We start from the raw sequence: 22,133 nt of genomic DNA on the forward strand, positions 1-22,133 counted from the left end.
AATCAAATTATTTACACATAAAAAAGCAAGCGAAAGGGAATGTCAGATCAGATATGTACAATGTTTCTAGAGGTGAACTGCCAGTTCCTCACTGCAATTCAACCCCACAGGGTGTAGTGTCTCGAAGTCAATAATGAATTTTGATTCCAAGATCCTTAATTGTTGCAGCCTATCACCCCCTCTTACATTCTCCTTGACTGCATCCAATACCCCATACTTCAACAAGTTGTCATTTTGATTGTGGTGTGTGTTGAAGTGGCGAGCAACTGGGTACTGATCATTGATGTTCCTAATTGCTCGCTTATGTTCTAGTATCCTAATCTTGGCTCTGTGTTTTGTACTTCCAATGTAGAATTTTCCACACGGACAGATTAGGCAGTACACACAGTATTCGGTGTTGCAGTCAAAAGGACCTTTGATGTTAAAAAATCTGGAACTGTTAGGCACTCTGATCTTGTTACAATTATTACTACCCTTGCATGCCTTGCACTTCATACAGCATTCAAAGCCTGTGAGATTCTTGTTATATGCAGTTTTTTTGTGTGTGACCATATTTTTGCTCAAATCATCTTTCAGGGATTTGCCTTTTCTATAAGTAATCTGTGGATGTTCTTTCACATAATTACTCAGAAACTTGTCAGTTGTCAAAATTGGCCAATTTTTTATCAGTATGTTTCTCACTTTGTATGCTTGTCCTGAGTATGTAGTAATGAACCTGACTTTTTCTTCATCCTCATTCGGAGGTTTTTGTTTGGGGACTAGTAGATCCGTTCTAGCTACTTTGTCTACCCTTTCAACCGCTTGGCGGATAGTTTTTTCTGAATAACCTCTTTCCCTGAAACGGTCTATCATTACATTTTTCTCCGTTTCAAAGTCACTGTTGTTACTGTTATTCCTCTTAGCTCTTAACAACTCTCCAAAGGGGATGCTCTGAATGAGAGTGTATGGATGTGCACTGGTGGCAAATAATAGGCTGTTCCCTGCAGTCTCTTTTCTGTGGAGGCTTGTGACTAGTTTGTTATTCCTAACCTCCACTTGTGTGTCAAGGAAGATGACTCTCTCTTTGCTAATCTGTGAGGTTAGTTTGATATTTACCTCGTTGTTATTAAGGTTAGCAATGTATTCTCTAGCACTTGCCTCATCTCCTTTCCAAATGCAGAAAATATCATCTATGAAACGGGTCCATAGTATCACCCTTTCACCCTGGTCACTTTGGCTGCTGGACACTTGCTCCTCCCACCAGCCCATGAATACATTCGCGTAGCTGGGGGCGAAGCAAGTGCCCATCGCCGTCCCTTGTCTCTGCCTGTACAACTGGTCATCAAAGTAAAAAAAGTTATTGGTTAGGCAGTAATGTGTCATTTCTGCTAACATCTCTGTGTGTGTCACATTATTGATGGATCTTGCTGTTAGGAAGTGCCTAATTGCCTGAATACCTGTTTCATGCTTGATGGAAGTGTACAAGCTTGTCACATCCATTGTAATTAGCAGGTAGTCTGGTTCCCAGGATAAATCATGAATTAGATTCAGGAAGTGCATTGTATCTCTAAGGTAGGCTGGTAAGGACATTACAAAAGGTCTCAGGTAGTGATCTATATATCTGGATGTTACTTCTAATTGTGATCCTATAAAGGACACAATTGGTCTACCTGGTGGAACTAGTGGGTCTTTATGCAATTTAGGTAGGAGGTATAGGACCAGTGTTTTTGGGTGCTTGCATTTCAGACTCAAGTACTCCCCCTTTTCCAGTGTACCATCTTCATACCAATTTACTAACATCTCATTGAATGTCACATACGAATGTTTTAGCTCTTCAACAGTTGCTTTACAATAGCATTGTGTATCACTTAACTGCTTGTGTCCCTCTGATAGATATTCAGCTTTTCCCCATACCACGACATTCCCTCCCTTATCTGATTGACGTATTACAATAGAATCATCATTTCTAAGGGAGTCAAGTGTGTTACATTGTTCTTTGGTCAAATTGTGTTTAGCCAAACCTTTGGTGTTATATCTCAAGTTTTTTAAATCTCTAGTAACACTTCGTTCAAAGACATCAATAGCATCGCTTTGAACTACTGGCATAAATCTAGATTTGGGTTTAAAACCACTTTTGCTAGATATATCAGGTATCTGTTCATCATTGTCAACATCCTCCTCATCAGTTCTATCTGATGCATTTTTTACCATTTCTGGAGTGGGCAAAATCTGATTATCTGTGGGGTCTCTTTCGTCATCTTCTATAGAATTAGGTGCGTGGAATTTGAACCATTTTTGAGCTTCAGTTTGCGAATAAAACAAAATGTATCTATGCGTGTTTGTACATAGTCTAATTTACGCATGGGGCAGAATGACAAACCCAAAGCCAATAAGTCAATTTCAGCGTTGCTCAACTCACGTTTAGAGAGGTTGACTACCGTCATCTTGTCCCTTTTCTGGCTCTTGTCTGCATGGGCGCGGGTGCGTTGGAATCTTCTTTTCTTTCTTCTCCTTGCTTTTTGGTTCCTCTGAATCCTCCGGCTTTTCCCCGAAAGTTTCGTCCTCGGCCCCTGTGAAAATCCTGGTCCGCCTGGCCTCCTTGTTGGTTTTGTTTGACTTTATTTAGCATTTGGAATTGTGTCAAGAAATTAATCCTTCCTCTGCCCACTCCTCGCATTGGTGTTCCTGGGGCGCTTCCGGTAGCATCAGAAAGGTTCCCATCTGAAGCATCGCTTTCTTCGGGAATTGTCCTGTCTTCTTCCACGGTGGTGTTGGCTTTAGCAGCTTCCGTTGGTTCACCGCTTACTTTTTGAAATAAGTGATCATACTTTTTATGAAACGTGAGGGTTCTACCAGACTGGTAGTCTTTAAAGTCTCTTATAAATTTTCGCTGTTTTTTTGCCGTTATTTCATCCTCTAGTTTCTTTAGACGTATTTCCAATTTCGTCATAAATTCCTGAATCTTTTCTTGAGTGGTTAATTTTCCTAGTTTCAATAATACTTCATCAATCTGTTCCAGCAATTTTGCTCTGTCCTTTACAGCATATTTTATCAGGATTCGCATCATTGTGGCTGAACAGTCTTTGGAGTTGCATGCCCACTCGTCCAACATCTCAGGATCCGGGTTCTCAAACGTGGGGATAGTATATATTCTTAATCCCCTTGGAACACGTTGAACGTCTAAATATTTTTGAAGCGACTCAGCCTCCCACCACTTCGCCACTTCCTTACGATAGAGCTTGTCAAGTTTGTCAAACAGCTGTTGAATTTTTACTTCGTTTGTTAGTAAAGTATGTTCTCCTTGTTGCTGTCCTTCAGTGCTTACTCCAGGTGTTGGGTCCGTGAAGAATAAACGATCTGACATTTCCTTGCGCTTTGCTTCAAACCGAGCCGCCATCTCCCGTGCCTGTATTTAGTTATACTGCTGCTCCCAGCATCGATAACACCCAAAGGTAGACACAAGCTTACGATATCCCGCTCGTTGTCTACTCCGTTACCGCCAATGGTCCAAGTTCACAGCTCGTCCAAACCCCCTGGTCGCGTTGCCCGCTGTTCCTTTCTGCGGGACTGCCGGCTTGGGTTTTTCATATAGACTTGTGCTGCTGTATACTGGTGCGTTTTTAATCAACTGTCCCAGTTTTGATGAGTATGTTCGATCCTACTCACGAACTTGCTCTTCGCCGCCTCTGCTTTCAGTTGGTTTCTTTTTCCGGAGGTTCTTGATGCGAAGCCCAATGGCGGGAAACGAGGAACATGAATTCAAACTCCAACAACCGCTCCCGGCTATTCCTCGTTTCGTGGCACGGCGAGCCTGTGTGGGTGCCGGACACCCTTATTTACAGAAACAAAATTCCCCCTCTCAGAAGAACGGCACAGGCTGCCTTTTGATGCTTCAAGATATATTTATTTAAGGCACAGAATCGGTAGCTCCCTACCGACGCGTTTCGCCACTAAGGCTTGGTCACGGGTACTGTGTACCTTTCATGGTGCTATTTACATAGTGAAAACAAAGTGCATAGAGGTAGGACTACAGTAGATCTACTCGGCCAATTTTGACCGCCATACTTGAATGGTGTTTTCAATTAAACATATATTGTCATAATGTGTTTATACTGATAAATTCTAGTGCAAAAATATATATATATATATATATATATATATATATATATATATATATATATATATATATATATATATATATATTCACTGAAAAAACCATAGGTTTCACACCAGTTATAGTTAGGAATTAGCATTTAAAAAACCTATTAAATTCACTGAAAAAACCATAGGTTTCACACCAGTTATAGTTAGCTGGAAATTTTATTGACATAAAACCATTGAAATTCCCACGTTATAGTTAGTTGGACTCACTATAACTTGCGCGCCTGCAATGCACTGCTGATGACGTCACATATTACATCACTCATGAATGCGTCCTTTCACATGGGGAAAGCACCTTGTGAATGGTCTTGCGTCAGTCTTACACCTGCTGTGAGGCAGGCGCAAGATTTTGACGCAACAGCATCCTAAAAGTGACGCAGTGAAATCTCATAGATTTCACTGCGTCGCTATTACCAAGCTTTTTGCGGGGGAGCGCCCCCTCTGCATACATTATACCTGACGCAAGTATAATGTGGCGCAGGGTTTTAAAAAGTAACCCATCTACCTAGATGCGTCACTTTTTAAATATAGCGCAACGATGCACATTTTTTTACACCGCTGGTGCGTCACAAAAAGTGACGCACAGGCGGCGCAAAACTGTCGCAAGGCCTTCATAAATAAGGTCCTGGATTTTCCCCGTGCTTCGCTCCCCGGTGCGCTTCCCGGAGCGCGTACCTGGCGCGACCCCCGCGCAAATCGAAAAAAAATATTTTTTTAAAATGCCCAGCGGGACCCTATTTTAGCCCCCACATTAAACCTAGGGGTTCAGGACGGGGTCTACCCTGCCCCCTTATAGTCATTTCTCCCTTTTTTTATGTCACCTCTTGTGTCTCGATCCTACCGAGACACAAGATGGCGGCCGCTCCGGACTGTTTCGAATGTTTACAGACACCCGTGAGCCAATCAGCTGTCCGCGCGCAAGTCGCGTGTCGCCCCTGGTGCGCTCCCCGGTGCGTGCACCGGAGCGCGCCTATAGATATATATATTTTTTTGAACCTAAATTACTCTAAATCCACTGGAGCACATATCTTGAGACATAGCAAAGGCACATCGGGCTACCAGTCCCTACAATTTTGCCAAATTTGGTGGAAATCCATTCAGCCGTTCGGGCTAAAAGTGAAATCGACCGCCCTATGGAAATTAACATGGGGAAAACGCGTTTTGGGACCCCCTTTTATCTCGGCCCCCGCTTGACGAATCCCCCCCAAACTTTCAGGGAAGGACCGGAGCTCGACGAGGCCATTTTGAGGAGATTTTCAAGCAGATTCGTCAACCGGTGCCAAAGTTATTCCAAATAGAATTTTGAGATTTAACATTGAAAAAAATCCTAACTATAACTACCTACTGGCGACCGCCAGTAGGTTATATATATATATATATATATATATATATATATATATATATATATATATATATATATATATATATATATATATATATATATATATATATTTGTGAGTGTGTGTGAAAAAGGAGGTAGGGAAACCTGGATAGTTACCAAGTTTTAGGTGGGGAGCTGCTCCTTCATTTGGAGTGCTCTACGACACCAAGGACATTCTAAAACTGGTCACCAAGAACGTCTGTTTTTCGAGTGTTTATAAATTGGGGTTGATGGTCTTGAATATTCAGCCAAGATTTCAAGTGATGTATTTTTTCTACACTCCATTTCCAAATCAGGAAGATATCAGCAATACATACTTTGTATAATATTGTTTTTAGATTGTTACTTGCAAAGTGACTCTACTCGTCAACCCTGCATCATTCATATTAGCAAGAATAGGGACAGAGTACCTCCATCTATACCCTGTATCTATCAAGAGAACTGGTGGATTTAAGTAACATAATTACAAATTAAGCTGTCTCTGCACAGCATATGGTAATAGCGGTTGGGGCAGGGACATGTTTTTGGTATTATGGAGCAGAATTTACACAGCCGTAATTGTGGATTACTCAGGTATTTTGGGATGAAGAGATACAATATCAAAAGAGGCCAGATTAAACTTATCTCATTGAGAACATTTAACGAAACAGTAGTATCTCCAGTTTCGAATCTCTAAAGTATTGGCACTTGGATGAAAAATTACAGTTTTTTGACAGTGGTTTCCTAAATGGGCCAACTTCTTGGCAAATCTAGCAGATTGTGTTTTCATCAAATGTATCTATTGAAGATGGTGGTTTTGAACTTTTGACTTAGATCTTGATCACAGATGCCCCGGATTGGATGCATCAATGTATACAGTTGATTTACTATAGCACTCGGGGCTATGGAAGGTTGTGTGTCCCAACTTCTGCCTTCTAGGCTTGGGTGTATGTTTCTGAATAATTCTCCTTTTCGTTTAGATATTCAAAGATGAGAATATCCCTTGCCAAAATCACATTTTGAAAGCAATGTAGCACCACAAGAACTTTACCTTCTTCATGCTTGTGATTTAAACATTCCCAGATTGCCATGACTGTAATGTCTGCATTGAGAAAACATCTAGCTAGAAAATCAGTCCTGGTTATGTCCAGAATAATGCTGATCATAGGGGATGCTGGAGGATAAGGCTCTATCTAAAGATTCCAAGGGTCTTGCTGTTTTTTGTTCTAGTCATAGAACAGTTATTTTGAAACCCACCCGATTGCAGTCATTCTCTCAACCCTCCTAGAAATTGATAACGTAGGTTATCTGGTTAATGCCATTATCTATACACCTCTGCTTTCTGGGAACATCAGACACAACTTTGAGGACTATGAGAAATGATCTTGTAGGCTGGCCTGCTTCCGAGAGCTGGGAGTACTTTGGGAGAGTTCTATCAAGTGCAGGGTTCCAGCTACAGTAGCCAGTAATTATATGGTCTGTTCAGAATCTGGAGTTCCTTGCATATGGAGAGGATTGTGATTGGATGATGCACTTTCACACTTGAACACACTCTGGGTTGTTTGCCTGAATGGTTGATTTACCACTGTTTACCTAGTGACCCACTCCATCTGCTCACCTATCTAAACAGCTACGAAATTGCTATCCACTTTCTCAACTCCTTGTTCAAACTATCTCCTTACCCCTGCCCTTTCTATGCACCCCTAACACTGGCTACCTGATACTTCCCACCATGGTCAAAGATCAAAAGGAGAGTCTAGTGGACTTCAAATTCTAACAACTTAACTGCTCAGATACCTGTGAGGTATGGCTGCCTGAGAGTCCTTTGAATTTGCAACATAGTGATGTTGTCAGAGAGGAAGATGTTATGGAAGTCTCCGTTGCCATTGCAAGAGAAAGGTTGGGCTGCATTGTGCTGCTTTTGTCCTGCTTGTTCCACAGCCAAATGGGGTAACATTGATGTGTTTGAATCGATTAAGAGCTATAATGATCTATATGAGTTTGCAGCTGCTGAGCAACCCGTAGAAAGTGAAAAAGTTAGAAAAAAGCATCTTAAATACCTGAAGTGTTACATATTTTGGCAAACGTTTTGACAATGAGAAGGAAAAAATGTACTTCACTGCAAATAAGTCCAAGAACTAATGGAAGGAAACATCGAACATGTGAATTCCTTTCTCTGATACAGCTTTGTGATTGTGTGCAAAAATGTCTAGTCATACTTGGTGCACTGATAAAGTCTTTGGCATTTTGACTCAGTCCTTGGAACATGTATATGCACATGCGCAGGAAATTGATCACATGGGAGGAACTAGTTATGAGCTTGGTGAATGGGTAGTTTACTGAAAATAAACCCTGCACTGCTGTATTCATTTGAAATTGCATCCAATTTATGCTTCCATTCAGAAATGTAGTGAAACGGTCCATAGGAGACCCTGCCTCGCTGGCATTGCAGCTTGTTGGAGATGACATCTTTTGCGTGGTATTCCCCCAGATTTTCCCATCATTTTTCTGAATCAATGTTTGCCGGCCATATGCCTCTGTGCACTCTTGCACTGCCAACCAGAGATAAAGTGCTTGTGCTCTTTCTTCTAAACATACGAAAATTGGCATGCACCTAAGGTTTTTCCATCTTTGTAATGAGAACTTCCACTGGGGTGAGTAGTTCTACCTACCACCTGCTGAGTGGGACCCATTTTGGAAATGACCATCTTTTGCGTGGTATTCCCCCAGATCTTTGCCTCCTTTTGCCGAACCCATTATTATTGGCGGCAGGACTCTGTGCACTTTATCCTTGCCAACCAGAGATAGCGTTTTTTGTTTCTACATTCTAAGCATAGGTAAGTTGGCATGCACCTAATTGCCACTTTCAATTTACTTATAAGTTTTTAGCACATGGTACTACATGTACCCAGGACCTGTAACTTAAGTGCTACAAGTGGGCTGCAGCACTCATTGCGCCACCCACTACAGAAACACAGTAAACATGTCTCTAGGCCTGCCATTTCAATCTGGCAAAATAAACTTTTTGTCAGGCCTAAACTCTCCTTTTTAATACCTATAAATCACCCCAAAGGATATGTACATTTAATGCTTTACATATCCTGGCTGGGAAAAACCTCCTATGTTCTGTTTCACTGCAGAACACTGGAATATATTCTAACATTTTATACTACTTAACTTCAGTTTAGGTCCAACTAGAACCATGATTCAAGTACTCATTTTAATAGTAATTTATAATCTAACTTAATGGACAAGTCATATTTTATATTACTATTTTAGAAATGACACTTTGGAAAGTTGTAATTTCTCGGCTTAAGGCAAATGTGCCTTTCCACCAGTATGCAGTGTCTCCTTACACAATGGACCAAAGACCTGGGTGTGGAGAGGGTGTTTTCATCCTTAAGCAGGATGGCCAGACAAGTTGTGCCCAACCCTTTCTGAACTTAAAAGGGTGCCTACCCTTCACTGGCAGATGTAGCTCACCCCTTGTCTTCATAGTCAGCTTGTCTCCAAGTCCACTGGGATATGGGAGATTCCCCAGACCTGGTTTGGATTGACTACAAGGGAGGGTTAGACCATTATCATAGCCAATCCTCTAAGTGAGCACAGATAGCTCTGACCAGGGGTCCTGCCATGTTAGATTTAGATTTTAGGGTAAAACACACAGGTTGTGCTGCAAAAGTGGGTAGGATCACCCCTGAGAACTTCTACCCCATTGGATAGGCAGTGGCCAGCAGTTTTTCACACTCACAGGCTGACACTGGGCTAAAATGTGGTATCCCCAATAACCATCTAAGATTAATTTTGGACTTTTGGAAAAACAGAAGAAAACTGTACCTGCTGTCTGTGACTTGTTAAGAGCCTTAAAAACTGAATCTTCCCTCTCTCTTTTGTACCCAGAATAAAAAAATGGTGTCCAAGGGTCATATGACTGGCCTCCTGTTTGGGCTACATGGACACAAAAAGCTCCAAGAGCATTTCTAGCTGACCAGTTCCATCTTGACATGATCAGGACCCTGCTTCTGGACTCTACTGGAGTGTGCCAGGGCCCCCAAGTGCTGGCCTGAGCTTCTAGGCCTTTAGCTGATGTCAAAATTAAGTCGTAGACAATTTTCACCTAAGACTGCTCTGTGAACTAACAGGAGAGTGGAAACAACCTGCTAAGCCGATTAGACGAAGGTGCATCGCCGCTGGGCCAAAGGTTCAGGTTGCTCCTACTATGTTTTTTCCTGCAGGCGCAAATCCGATGCAGCGGAATGTAGGAGAGAAGGTGTCTTGCTTTATGGAACCCTTTTCATTAATGGCCTACAGCCTTGCCCTGCTGGAAGAATCAGAACACTAAAAAAGTGACTACGTTAGAAGGTAGAAATGTCTACCGTGTGAAAAGTGGCTGGCTGGTGAGAGCCCTACTCTGAGCGCAAAATTTAAATTTCTCCTTTCCCAACAAAAATTGTTAACTGCTTTACCAAGTCCTTGCCCAGCGGCTATTTGATGATGGCGAGCACTCTTTGGCCACAGACTGTTGCCTTGCCCCGCTAAGAATTTTTTACTTTCATTCCAGAGACTAAGTGTGAAGGTAAAACATTTCACTGGGACAAACCTGGTCCCTGTATCCAACCCACGCTCCATTGTGGTTGGCCTTAACGTTTGACTTTGTTCCAGCCAAGTACAATCAGATGGCCGCGGTTGGTGCCTAACACTATTTAGTGCTATTTTGAACCTTAAATCTAATAATTCATAATTTCAGTTCTACAGATTGGATTTTTTTCCATTGTGGTGTTATTTAATTTATTAACATTTACAATATTCTTCTAAATAGTTTTGGGACTTTTCTCATGCAGTGTTTTTCCTTTAGTACTGTTTGAGTTCTTCATAAATACTTTACACTTTGTCTCTAAGTTAAGCATAACTTCTTTGTGGGGGGCTCATCACAGGTTTATTTAGTGACGTTAAAAGTTTACCCTAACAAGTATTGTGTTTATTATTTGAGGTGGATTCTCACCCCCTTCAACTAATACCCAAAGTTTTTACACAGATCAATATTGCATACTCTGCACCACAAAGTCTTGCTCTTCCTGTGCTTGGCATTTTATTGACCAGGTAACTTTCTGTATATTCTTCCTCAACTTCTCTTCAAATATGTTTGTGGTTAAGGCTTATAGAGGGGAAGCAACCTTTACCAAGCTCTCATTACCACGCATTACCATTGCCACGCAATGCCTTTACCACGCAAAGCCTTTACCACACAAGTCTTTACCACACATATCCCTTTACCATGCATGCCTTTACAATGAAAATGTAAGTATATATCATGTAAGTGAAACCCATTTAATCTAACTATCTATCTTTCTAGCTCTCTCTCATATATATATATATATATATATCTATATATATATATATATATATATATATATATATATATATATATCTATCTATCTATCTATCTATCTATCTATCTATCTATCTATCTATATATATATATATATATATATATATATATATATATATACATTCATTCACACAAAAAAAGGTTACAGGGACATTATCGTTAGGTTTCCGATTTTGCAGACACAAAACCATAGAAATTCAGCAGTTCAAGTTATCTCAGGTAACTATAACTCGTGCCCCAAGGTAACTTTAACTCACATCACCAGCATGCACAATTTTCTCATCAATAATTTCAGTGCAAATGCCGTAGTGATATTATCAATGATATCATAGAAAATTTAATGAGTGATGTAATATGTGGGGTAATTAGCAGTGCATTGCAAGGACGTAAGTTGCTTTAGGGCACAAATTATAGATACTTGAGATAAGTATAACTATAACTGCTGATTTTCTATGGTTTTGTGTGTGTAAAAGTAGAACCTAACTATAACATCCCTTTAACCTTTGTTTTTTTCAGTGAATTTCTATGTTTTTTTTAATGCTAATGTACCTGGGCTTGTCTTTGTCATTTTCCTCTTCCCCTCTGACCATTCCCTAAAAAAGGAAACCTCTGGTTGGGGTTCATGTAGGGGATTTGTTGGGGAGCAAAGGGCGGATTCCAGCCATACATCATTTGTGGAGGTATCTGGTGATATGATTGAGGGTATGGCATATGAATCCCCTACATGCACCCCAACCAGAGGTTTCCTTTTTTATGGAATGGTCGGAGGGGAAGAGGAAAATGACAAAGACAAGCCCAGGTACACTGGGAGGACGACTCACAAGCAGGAGCTCAAATGAGGAGCAAGTCCATGGAACAACGAGCGGGACCGAGCACCAGCAAAATCTTGTCACAAACTATTACCAACATGTACTACATCAAACAGAAATGGATCTTCTTAACAAAGGGTTGGGCTTTGTCCCAACAGTTCGTCTAGACAAACTTTGCCTCCACTAAGAGATGGCAGACTTCTTTAGAAAGATAAAATCAAATGCTTTCTTTTCCAAACAAGAAGTTGACACCAATACCCAAGAAAAGGAGACACAGACTTCAACCCAAAATCTACCTTCATGCCACCACCTTCAGCCATACCTGTCGAAATTACAACATTTGAACAGACAGTCTTTAAAGACATAGAGTCACTGACAGAAAAAAAAGATTTTCAATAACAGCACCAAAAAGGAGTAGGAAGGTCTAACAGCATTGAAAGAGAACAAAACCGTGGTTATCAAACCAGCAGACAAGGAAGCAAGGATAGTTTCTACAAGATAAAGAAGCTTACAAAAATGAATGCCTACGCTTGCTAGCAGATAGGCGCAATTACAAACCAATTTGTGAGGACTCCACCCCCAGACTGAAGGAAACCATCCAGAAACTGGTAACCGAAGCGGAAATCCAAGGGCACATTAGCAAAAAAGAGGCCCAATACTTAACATCACAAGAGAAAATTCCTTATTTCTATACCTTTCCTAAAGTACACAAAAACAAAATCCCACCACCAGGTCGCCCCATAGTATCGTGCATATGCTCCATTTTAGAGCCCCTTTCGAATTTTTTTGACTTTTTTCTCAAACCACTGGTGCAAGGCACTACAACATACTTACGAGACCCCAAAGACCTTCTAGGACAAATGAAAGACCTGGCATTCAGTCCCAACACAAGCTTCCTAGTAAGCTTAGATATAGACAGCCTCTTTTTAAGCCTACCCCAAGATGATACACTGGGAGTACTGAGAACGGCCCTAGACAGCAGTGAGTGGGACTACCAAACACCTAAGACCTTGGTCCTGAAATTTGCGGAACTAGCTCTGAAACAGAACTATTTTGAATTCGAAGGCCAACTGTACCAACAAACGTATGGTACTTCGATGGGGAGCACCTTCGCCCCAAGTGTGGCAGGACGGTATGTCTATAGTTTCGAACAAAAATTCTTACTTAACAACACACTCATCATGGAGAACATTCACTTTTACAAACGATACATTGATGATGTATTCCTGATTTGGGAGGGAACAAATGAATCATTGAAAACCTTCCTAGAGTGGATCAAAGTTTGTGACCCAAATCTATAATTTATAAACACCATAAGCAAGTGTACTATGACTTTCTTGGACTTGGACATCACACATCATAATGGGGGCTTGGTCACGAAAACACATTTCAAGCCTACAGCGAGAAATTCCCTATTACATTACACAAGCTTCCACCCTCGACCTTGAGGGAGAATCTCCCTTACGGGCAATACCAAAGGCTGCGCAGGAATTGCAGTAATCTGAGAGACTTTAAAGATCAGGCAAAAATGCTGACCAAGAAATTAAATAACCACGGCTATCCTAACCAAATAACCAAGAAAGCAGAAAAAAGAGCTCGTAATCAAAATCGCGAAGGTCCACTCGAGCCCAAAATACCTGGAGACACCACTGTTCCATTAACTTGCGTTACAACGTACAATCCAGTGTCAAATCGAGTGGCCAAGATAGTCCAAAAACATTGGGCTATACTAAACACTGGTAACTTTGATTGGAAAAAACCTCTATTCTAATACCGAAGAGGTAGGAGTTTGAAGGACACTTTGGTGCACACAAGACCCCTACAGCCCCAACGTGAAGAAAATACAATAACCAAAGCATGGGGTTTTACCAAGGATAGCTGGATATCACCCATGCGGAGACTGTAGCGTGTGCCATTTGACACTAACCACTAATGCCCACATGCATCAAGCATTTTTGGAGTCGCAAACGGTGCGATTCCTTAAAATCGGCCGTTTGCGATTCCAAAAATGCTTTTTGAGATGCATCATTTGTTTTTCTTGAAAATCGCGAATTTTGCGATTTTCTAAAATGCGATTGCATTTAAGGAATCACAATTTTGCGATTCCTTAAATGCAATGCATCATTCTTAAAAAAATTGCGATTTTAAAGATTGCAAGTGCAAATTACCACGAGGTTGAACCTCGTGGTAATTTGCGAAAAATGTTTAAAATGCTCAAATTAGCATTTTAAACACTGTGATGTTACAGACACACATGTCCTTAGGACATGTGTGTGTGAAACATCCCTTTTAAAATACATTTCAGGGGTGAAGGGGGGGTCCTTTGGACCCCCCCTGCACCCATGGAATGCATCAACATTTTGCGAATTCCAATTTGCGAATTCGCAATTAGCATTGATTCCTATGGGCCTTTTGGCCCATAGGAATCAATGGGAATTGCGAAATCGCAAATTGGAATTCGCATAATATTTGCGATTCGGTAAGAATTGCGATTTTTACCGAATCGCAAATATTATGCACTTTCAATAATGCATCCCGTTTTGCGATTCCTTATTTGCGATTCGGTAAAAATCGCAAATTTGGAATCGCAAAACGGGAGTTTGATGCATGTGGGAATTAAACCCTTAACCTAGAGACAGGAAAGAGTTGGGAGATATGCCGACACACAAACTGTGACTCCTCAAATGACATCTATCTAATAACCTGCCCCTGCAGTTTAAGATATGTTGGAATGACGAGCCGCGAAGTAAGGACACGAATCGTTGAGCATAGGAGTAACATCAGCTGCAAGCGCAATCTATCCCGCATGACAAACCACTACCTGGAACAAAACCACACTCCTAATGATATGCAGTGGGTTGTGATTGAGCAATTAGACCACAACACCAACAACATCCAACAGGAACTATTTGACAAAGAACAGCAATGGATATATCGTTTGTCCACCCACACCCAAGGACTCAATGATAATATCCCTTGGAATTGCCTGAACCGGTGATAAAATGACTTGATCCTTTTTACAATTCACATTGTTTGGCTTTAATCACAACATTAGAGTCTTGTTACGTGACCACAGAGTATTTCAGGGGGCTTTACTTACACCCTACCTGTAGTCCCTTTTTTGACTCCTACATATCTGTTTGCTTGCAACAAACTGTAACAACCTTCAACCTGTAATATCCTTGTCAATAGCCAATCTTCGGCATTAATCACAACATAGGAGCCCTGGCACGTGACCACCGAATACGGTCAGGGATCTTCTACCTTGTCTGCAGATATTTTAATTTGAATTGTTATCCAAACTCTGCGGCCCTAGTTTTTGACCCCTGCACATCTTTTTGCTTGGTACAAACAAAATTAACCTCCTACCCTCAGTTAGGGCCCCATAAATATCCCTGTGCAATAAAGACAAGGATTCAATACCCTTATATACTTTGCTGCTTGTAACCAAACAATAACAGCCTATACCCTACAGCAACGTATTGGTACTACAACGTAGGTTCAGTAGTTTTGTTAAATTTAGCTTTCTAATCCGTGCCTACATGCCATACTGCGCATGACAAACCCAGACGGCACCAACCCATTCCAAAGTTAGCAGTCTAGATCCCCTCAGCCGCAGGACACCGTGTACGCGTCACACGCCTATCGTGTGATAATGCACACACACCCCGGAAGCAATCGTACACCAAAGCAACTTTCAAAAGGAATGCCCCGGGCTCCATTGAGCGGCAGCCTTCTCCACAGGGACCCCTTAATAGGTTTAGCGGCAGACACCTCTCCCGCTACAAGTAAGATCGTTCAGGATACAGCGGTCTTTTACCGCTGGACTCTCGCTGCAATGTAAATATGTAACGCTATCCTTTTTCTGACAGATTCGGTCAGTGATTCATTTATAATGCTGATTTTTGTCCTTTCTCCGCAATTTTAAAACCCGTTCTCTTACAGTGTGTGACAGGAAAGAGGCAAAAATTTCCCCCATCCCCGTAACAAGATTAGCCAGCCGAATACTGGACAAATGTAAATATTAATATAACATATTTAATTAGTATTGGTGCATGTACTTAGCGCTAGAAACCAAGCCTCAAGACAGCACACTTTTTACCTCTGCATGTTTTGGTAAACCCACGAAACACACAGGTGTTACCACTGCCACTAAACAAAAACTATAAATATAAACAGCGCTGTCTTTACAAAATAGAAAGGCACCACCACCTGTGCACGGCATCTATATATTTTCTTTTGTGCATGGTATGGCATGTCCAAATACAAAATACTCAAATTTCTGACATCGCGATCAGTACTTAGCTCCTGTTATTTACCAGCAGTACTGGCGATATCCAAGGAATTAATTGAATGAGCACCGGATATCACACCCCAGTACTAGCGATAATTGTGGCATGAGTACTGGCAATTTTTGTGGCATGAACCACATACTGTTGTTTTAAAAGTTATTATTGCATTTTATTCCTTTACAGGTATTCTACATTTTGAGAGGACACATACACAGTTAGTCCTCCACGCATGCAAAGCACTCCTTAGCGTGCGTGTTAAAATTCTTTTCACGTGGTAACTTTTTACCACTCACTTCTTCTCACATCACCCACTTGATTAGAGAGGTCCTGAAGAAAGCCCTTATATTTTTTCTACGGGCTGAAACATGTTGACCATCTGATGATAAATACAGCTAATTATAACAAAAGGGGGAAGAGAGAGATATGCATGGATTCGTTCTCCCTTTTCAGATTTACATAAACAAAGAGAATCCACGTAGATAGTATGTTAGGGTGATCCCTATTATGGAGGGGAGCACGCAGTGCTTTTTAAATATCCCTCACACACCAAAAGGACCCTTGGTGTCATGCTTCATCATTGGGGTCTTCGCACCCCTCTACTGGATGCGGTGTGCTGCTAACCAGCGACTACGCTGGAGCACTTTTTATTGGCTATGCGTGGTGCATGTGAGGTTTTCTGTACATATGTGAGTGGTGGGATCCAAAGTGATATAGTGATGCTAAAAAGTTCCTGGCATGTGAGGTTTTACAAAAAACTTTAAAGGACCCCTCTCTTTGGAGAATAGGAAGGAAAAGGAGCTACAATATATATATATATATATATATATATATATATATATATATATATATATATATATATATACATATTTATATATATATATATATATATACATATATATATATATACACACACACACAAACATATATATATATACATATATGTATATATATGTATATAAATATATATGTTTGCATACAGTCAGCGCGAGTGTGCCAGAATCGCACATCAAGAGGCCCCCGCACCGAAAGTTGGCCCCGATACGCTGGCATCTGCTTCGTGGTGGTGTTTGGACCTAGGGGACTGGGAGGATCGGGGCCCACCTCTTGACTCGGAAAAAGGAAAAGGCAGTGTTGGAGTGATTTCACGCCACATCGGGTGAGCTGGACTGCCAGATTTGCCCCTGCTGATTGCTACACCGGGATATGGAGGTTGGTGCGGTCTGTGGAGCAGAGGAGGCATCAGCATTGCTATGAGTGACAGTATCCCGCATATTGGCTTGTTAACCACCCCCGTTGTTTCTCCAGAACAGTCCACAGCATTCTGGGACATGTAGTGATGATGCATTGGGCGTCCTACATGTTTTACATCCAACAGTGTGAACTTTTGCTACTCGGGGGCGGAGTTTGCTGACACTAAGCAGGATGGGTCAAAGGTATTTAACCTGTGATGGCGCCCAATACCTGCTTAAACCATCTGGCGCTGAAGAAGGCAGAATCGAACGCCGAAATGCATTCGCCCTAAAAATGGTTTACCTGCAATAAAGAGGTCTCCGCTGTTCCCCTATTCTTCTTGCTCGTTGAGGAGGTAATTTGCATACAGTCAGCGCGAGTGCCAGAATCGTGCATCAAGAGGCCCCCACACCGAAAGTTGACCCCGATACACTGGCATCTGCTTCGGTGGTGGTGTTTGGACCCAGGGGACTGGGACGATCGGGGCCCACATCTTGACTCGGAAAAAGGAAAAGGCAGTGTTGGAGTTATTTCACGCCACATCGGGCGAGCTGGACTGCCAGACTTGCCCTTGCTGATTGCTACACCGGGATATGGAGGTTGGTGCGGTCTGGGGAGCAGAGGAGGCATCAGCATTGCTATGAGTGATGGTATCCCGCATATTGGCTTGTTAACCACCCCCGTTGTTTCTCCAGAACAGTCCACAGCATTCTAGGACATGTAGTGATGATGCATTGCGCGTCCTACATGTTTTACATCCAACAGTGTGAACTTTAGCTACTCGGGGCGGAGCTTTCTGACACTAACCAGGATGGGTCAAAGGTATTAACCTGTGTTGGCGCCCAATACCTGCTTAAACCATCTGGCACTGAAGAAGGCAGAATCGAACGCCGAAATGCATTCGCCCTAAAAATTGTTTACCTGCAATAAAGAGGTCTCCGCTGTCTCCTCTATTGTGGCCTCTTCTTCTTGCTCGTTGAGGAGGTAATTTGCATATATATACATATATATATACTGTGGGGTTTCGGGAGGGTTGTCAAAAAGGTTGACCGACACAGGTATTCCAGGTAGTGAAGGTTTTATTATTTTATACTGTCTACGTTTTTGTACAGGCACTCTGTAGAAAGGGAGGGGTAGATCTGTTTCCTCCGTGGTGGTTCTTCCCGCTCCAGGCCGTCTGTCCCACTGCCTCCTGGGAGTCGTAGGCCGTCTCTCCGCCGTCTCGAAAGCCTCACGATACCGGCAAAGAAGAGAAATGAAAGGGTCTGAGTAACTCTGGTCTCTACTTAGACTTCACACGGGGAAAAGGGGTGAGGACCGCACACGTGCACACCCGCACCCAGAACAAGTGACCTGACCCAGTGAAAGGGGGGGATCTGTGCAGTGGGAATCTCGTGTCCTCAGGGTGGCTTGCTCCGTCTAATGCCCGCCCACCCGCTGAATCTTGACCGTACCTGGTCGAGCCACACTTCAGAGGAAGTGTGGCTGGGCGATGCGCGGTCCCGTTGGCCTCCTGGCTTGCAGCTGTAGTCGCCGTCACTGTCGTCCTCCTGCTCTGTGGCCGGCGTCTCTCCCGTAGCCTCCTCCGAACTCCTCTTCTCCTGATGTACCTCCTCCGTCCTCCTCCGACCTTCCTGATCGTAACCCGCCTCCTTCCTCCGATCTTCTTCCTCGTACTCTGCCTCCGTCCTCCGCTCTCCGTCCTCGTACTCCGCCTCCGTCCTCCGTCCTTCTTCCTCGTACTCCTCCCAATCCGCTCCGCTCTCCACTCTCGCCACCAGTCTCCTTCTCCGCCTCCGGGTGTCTCGCACACCTGCGTGGATTCCGGGATGGGTTTTACCTCTGCACGGAAGGAGTGTCCCCAGTTCGGCTCCGCCCCCTTAAAGGTGCAGGGATACAATGACTCCACGCCAGGCCGGCATTCGATGACGTCAGGGGTATTCCATGCCTCGGTGTGCTGCATAAAAAGAGGAGATACAGTAATAGGCATACCAGGGGGCCCCGTGTCCGGGTCCCCCACGTCACATATACATATACATATATATATAGCTCTATATATATATTTATATATAGAGCTATATTACCTACTGGCAGTCGCCAGTAGGTATATATAGTTAGGACCTAGTTACCATAGGAAATTCCGAACATTCTATTGGGAATAACTTTGGCGCCGATTGAGGGATCTGCCTCTAATTGTCCTTAAATTTGCCTCGCCTTGCTCCGCTCCTTCCCTGAAAGTTTCGGGGGGATTCGTCAAGCGGGGGCCGAGAAAAAAGGGGGGTCCCAAAACGTGTTTTCCCCATGTTAATTTCCATAGGGACATTCTGACAAGGCTACAGCTGGAACAGCTAAACAGAATTACACCTTATTTGTCAAAATGGTAGACAGTGGTATGCAGCAGTGCCTTTTGTATGTTTGGTGTAAATCCCTCTAGTAGTTTTGGAGAAAATAGAATTTGAAATTTTTCAAATGGCATTTTCTATGGGACCTTTAGACACGTCTACAGCCCGAACGGCTGAACGGAATTACACCAAACTTGGCAAAATTGTAGGGACAGGTATGCAGTAGTGCCTTTTCTATATTTGGTGAAAATCCCTCCAGTAGTTGTTGAGAAAATTGAATTTGAGCAAATTATATATCTATATGCGCTCAACTTTCTATCGGGAATAACTTTGGCACCGATTGAGGAATCTGCGTGTAGTTTTCCAGAATTTTTGCCAGCTCCGCTCCGCTCCTTCCCTGAAAGTTTTGGGGGGATTTGTCAAGCGGGGGCCGAAAGGGGGGTCCCAAAACGTGTTTTCCCCATGTTAATTTCCATAGGGACCTTTAGACGCGGCTACGGCCTGAACGGCTGAATGGAATTACACCAAACTTGGCAAAATGGTAGGGCCTGGTATGCACATGTGCCTTTGCTATGTTTGGTGAAAATCCCTCCAGTAGTTCTTGAGAAAATTGAATTTGAAATTTTTCAAATGGCATTTTCTATGGGACCTTTAGACACGGCTACAGCCTGAACGGCTGAACGGAATTACACCAAACTTGGCAAAATGGTAGGGACAAGTATGCAGTAGTGCCTTTTCTATATTTGGTAAAAATCCCTCCAGTAGTTGTTGAAAAATTAAATTTGAGCAAATTATATATCTATATGCGCTCACCGTAAACGCACCGTACGCGTACGGTACGTGTACCGTACGCGTACGTGCGCGTACCCTTACGTGCCCGAGCGAGTTTCTGATTGGCTGGCAGTCAACTGTCAACATTCCAAACTGTCCAAACCAGGAAGTGTTGGCCACCATCTTGTTTTTCAGGAGAACTGAGGCACAAGAGAGCCCAAAACAAGAGTGGAAAACAAGAAAAGGGGGCAGGGTAGAGACCCCCCAACCCTCTAGCCCTTCTCAGGGGGTCCCAGAAGGACCCCCAAGGGCAAACAAAAAAAAAATCGAAAAAATCGAGGGGTACGCACACCGTACACGTACGGTACGCGTACCGTGCGCGTACTCCGCGATTTAAAAAAAATTATAATACTTTTTTTTGCACTTGGTGGTCCTTCTGGGACCCCCTGAGAAGGGCTAGGGGGTCAGGGGATCTCTACCCTGCCCCCTTTTCGCGTTTTCCACTCTTGTTTTGTGCTCTCTTGTGCCTCACTTCTCCTGCGAAACAAGATGGCTGCTCAGGTGGTCCCAGAAGGATAATAACATATATAAACGTTATCCGCTAATAGAATTAGCATTTACAAAACCTTTGAAATTTATTGAAAAAAAATATAGGTTTCACGCCTGATATAGTTAGGAATTCGCATTTAAAAAACCTTGCAAATTCACTGAAAAAACCATAGGTTTCAGGCCTTATATAGTTAGGAATTAGCATTTAAAAAACCTTGCAAATTCACTTAAAAAACCATAGGTTTCAGGCCTTATATAGTATTATAGTTAGGAATTAGCATTTAAAAAACCTTGCAAAGTCACTTAAAAAACTATAGGTTTCAGGCCTTATATAGTTAGGAATTATCATTTTAAAAACCTTGCAAATTCACTTAAAAAACCATAGGTTTCAGGCCTTATATAGTTAGGAATTAGCATTTAAAAAAACCATTGAAATTGCTCCTATATAGTTAGTTGTACTAACTATATTTCGCGCACCCGCAATCCACTGCTGATGATGTCACATATTACATCATTCATGACATAGTCAGTGACATCACTGATGTCATCACTGATGACATCTCAAATGACATCACTGATGACATCACTGATGACATCTCATTTGACATCACTGATCACATCACTGATGATATCATTCATGTGATAATATGATGCACCTCCTCACACTCTAATATAACCTTTGATACACCCAGTGTTAAATACAGACTACCATTCTTGAAACCATTGACACACCAATACCAGTTACTACATACGCACTCACTGATTCCTAGGTCTACACACACATTCACTCATTCATCCATAGAATCACTCATACATACAGTCACTCATCAATACAACACTATCATATGCACTCATACACCTATACAGACACTCACACACTGCCACTCATCCATGGAGTTACTCACACACCTAGTCAGTCATGCAAAGAATCAATCACACTTCCATTTCGTCAACTATACAGTTATACACACAACACCTTACTTATTCAAACATATACTAACACATACTTACTCTCTTATACAATCACTGATACAAGTACACAATGATCCATACAGCCACTCGCACATTCACTGGCTCTCATGTATAGTCATTTATATATGCCAACTCTCACATGAACTGTGTTTTACATATGTACTTACTTGGACATGTAGCACTGAGATATCCATTCACTCACCAACACATCCATGCACACAGTCAACCGCCCATATAGCTGTTTCCACATGCACTCTTGAACTCATACACCTAATGAAT

General features: G+C 42.3%; 1 protein-coding gene across 1 annotated transcript in view; it reads left to right on the forward strand.

Moving 5' to 3' along the window:
• Positions 1–22,133, forward strand: part of TGFB2 (transforming growth factor beta 2) — a 408,754-nt gene that overhangs the window by 49,204 nt on the left and 337,417 nt on the right. The window lies entirely within an intron of this gene.

The sequence above is a fragment of the Lissotriton vulgaris genome, chromosome 6, assembly GCF_964263255.1.
Source record: "Lissotriton vulgaris chromosome 6, aLisVul1.2, whole genome shotgun sequence".
NCBI lineage: Eukaryota > Metazoa > Chordata > Amphibia > Caudata > Salamandridae > Lissotriton > Lissotriton vulgaris.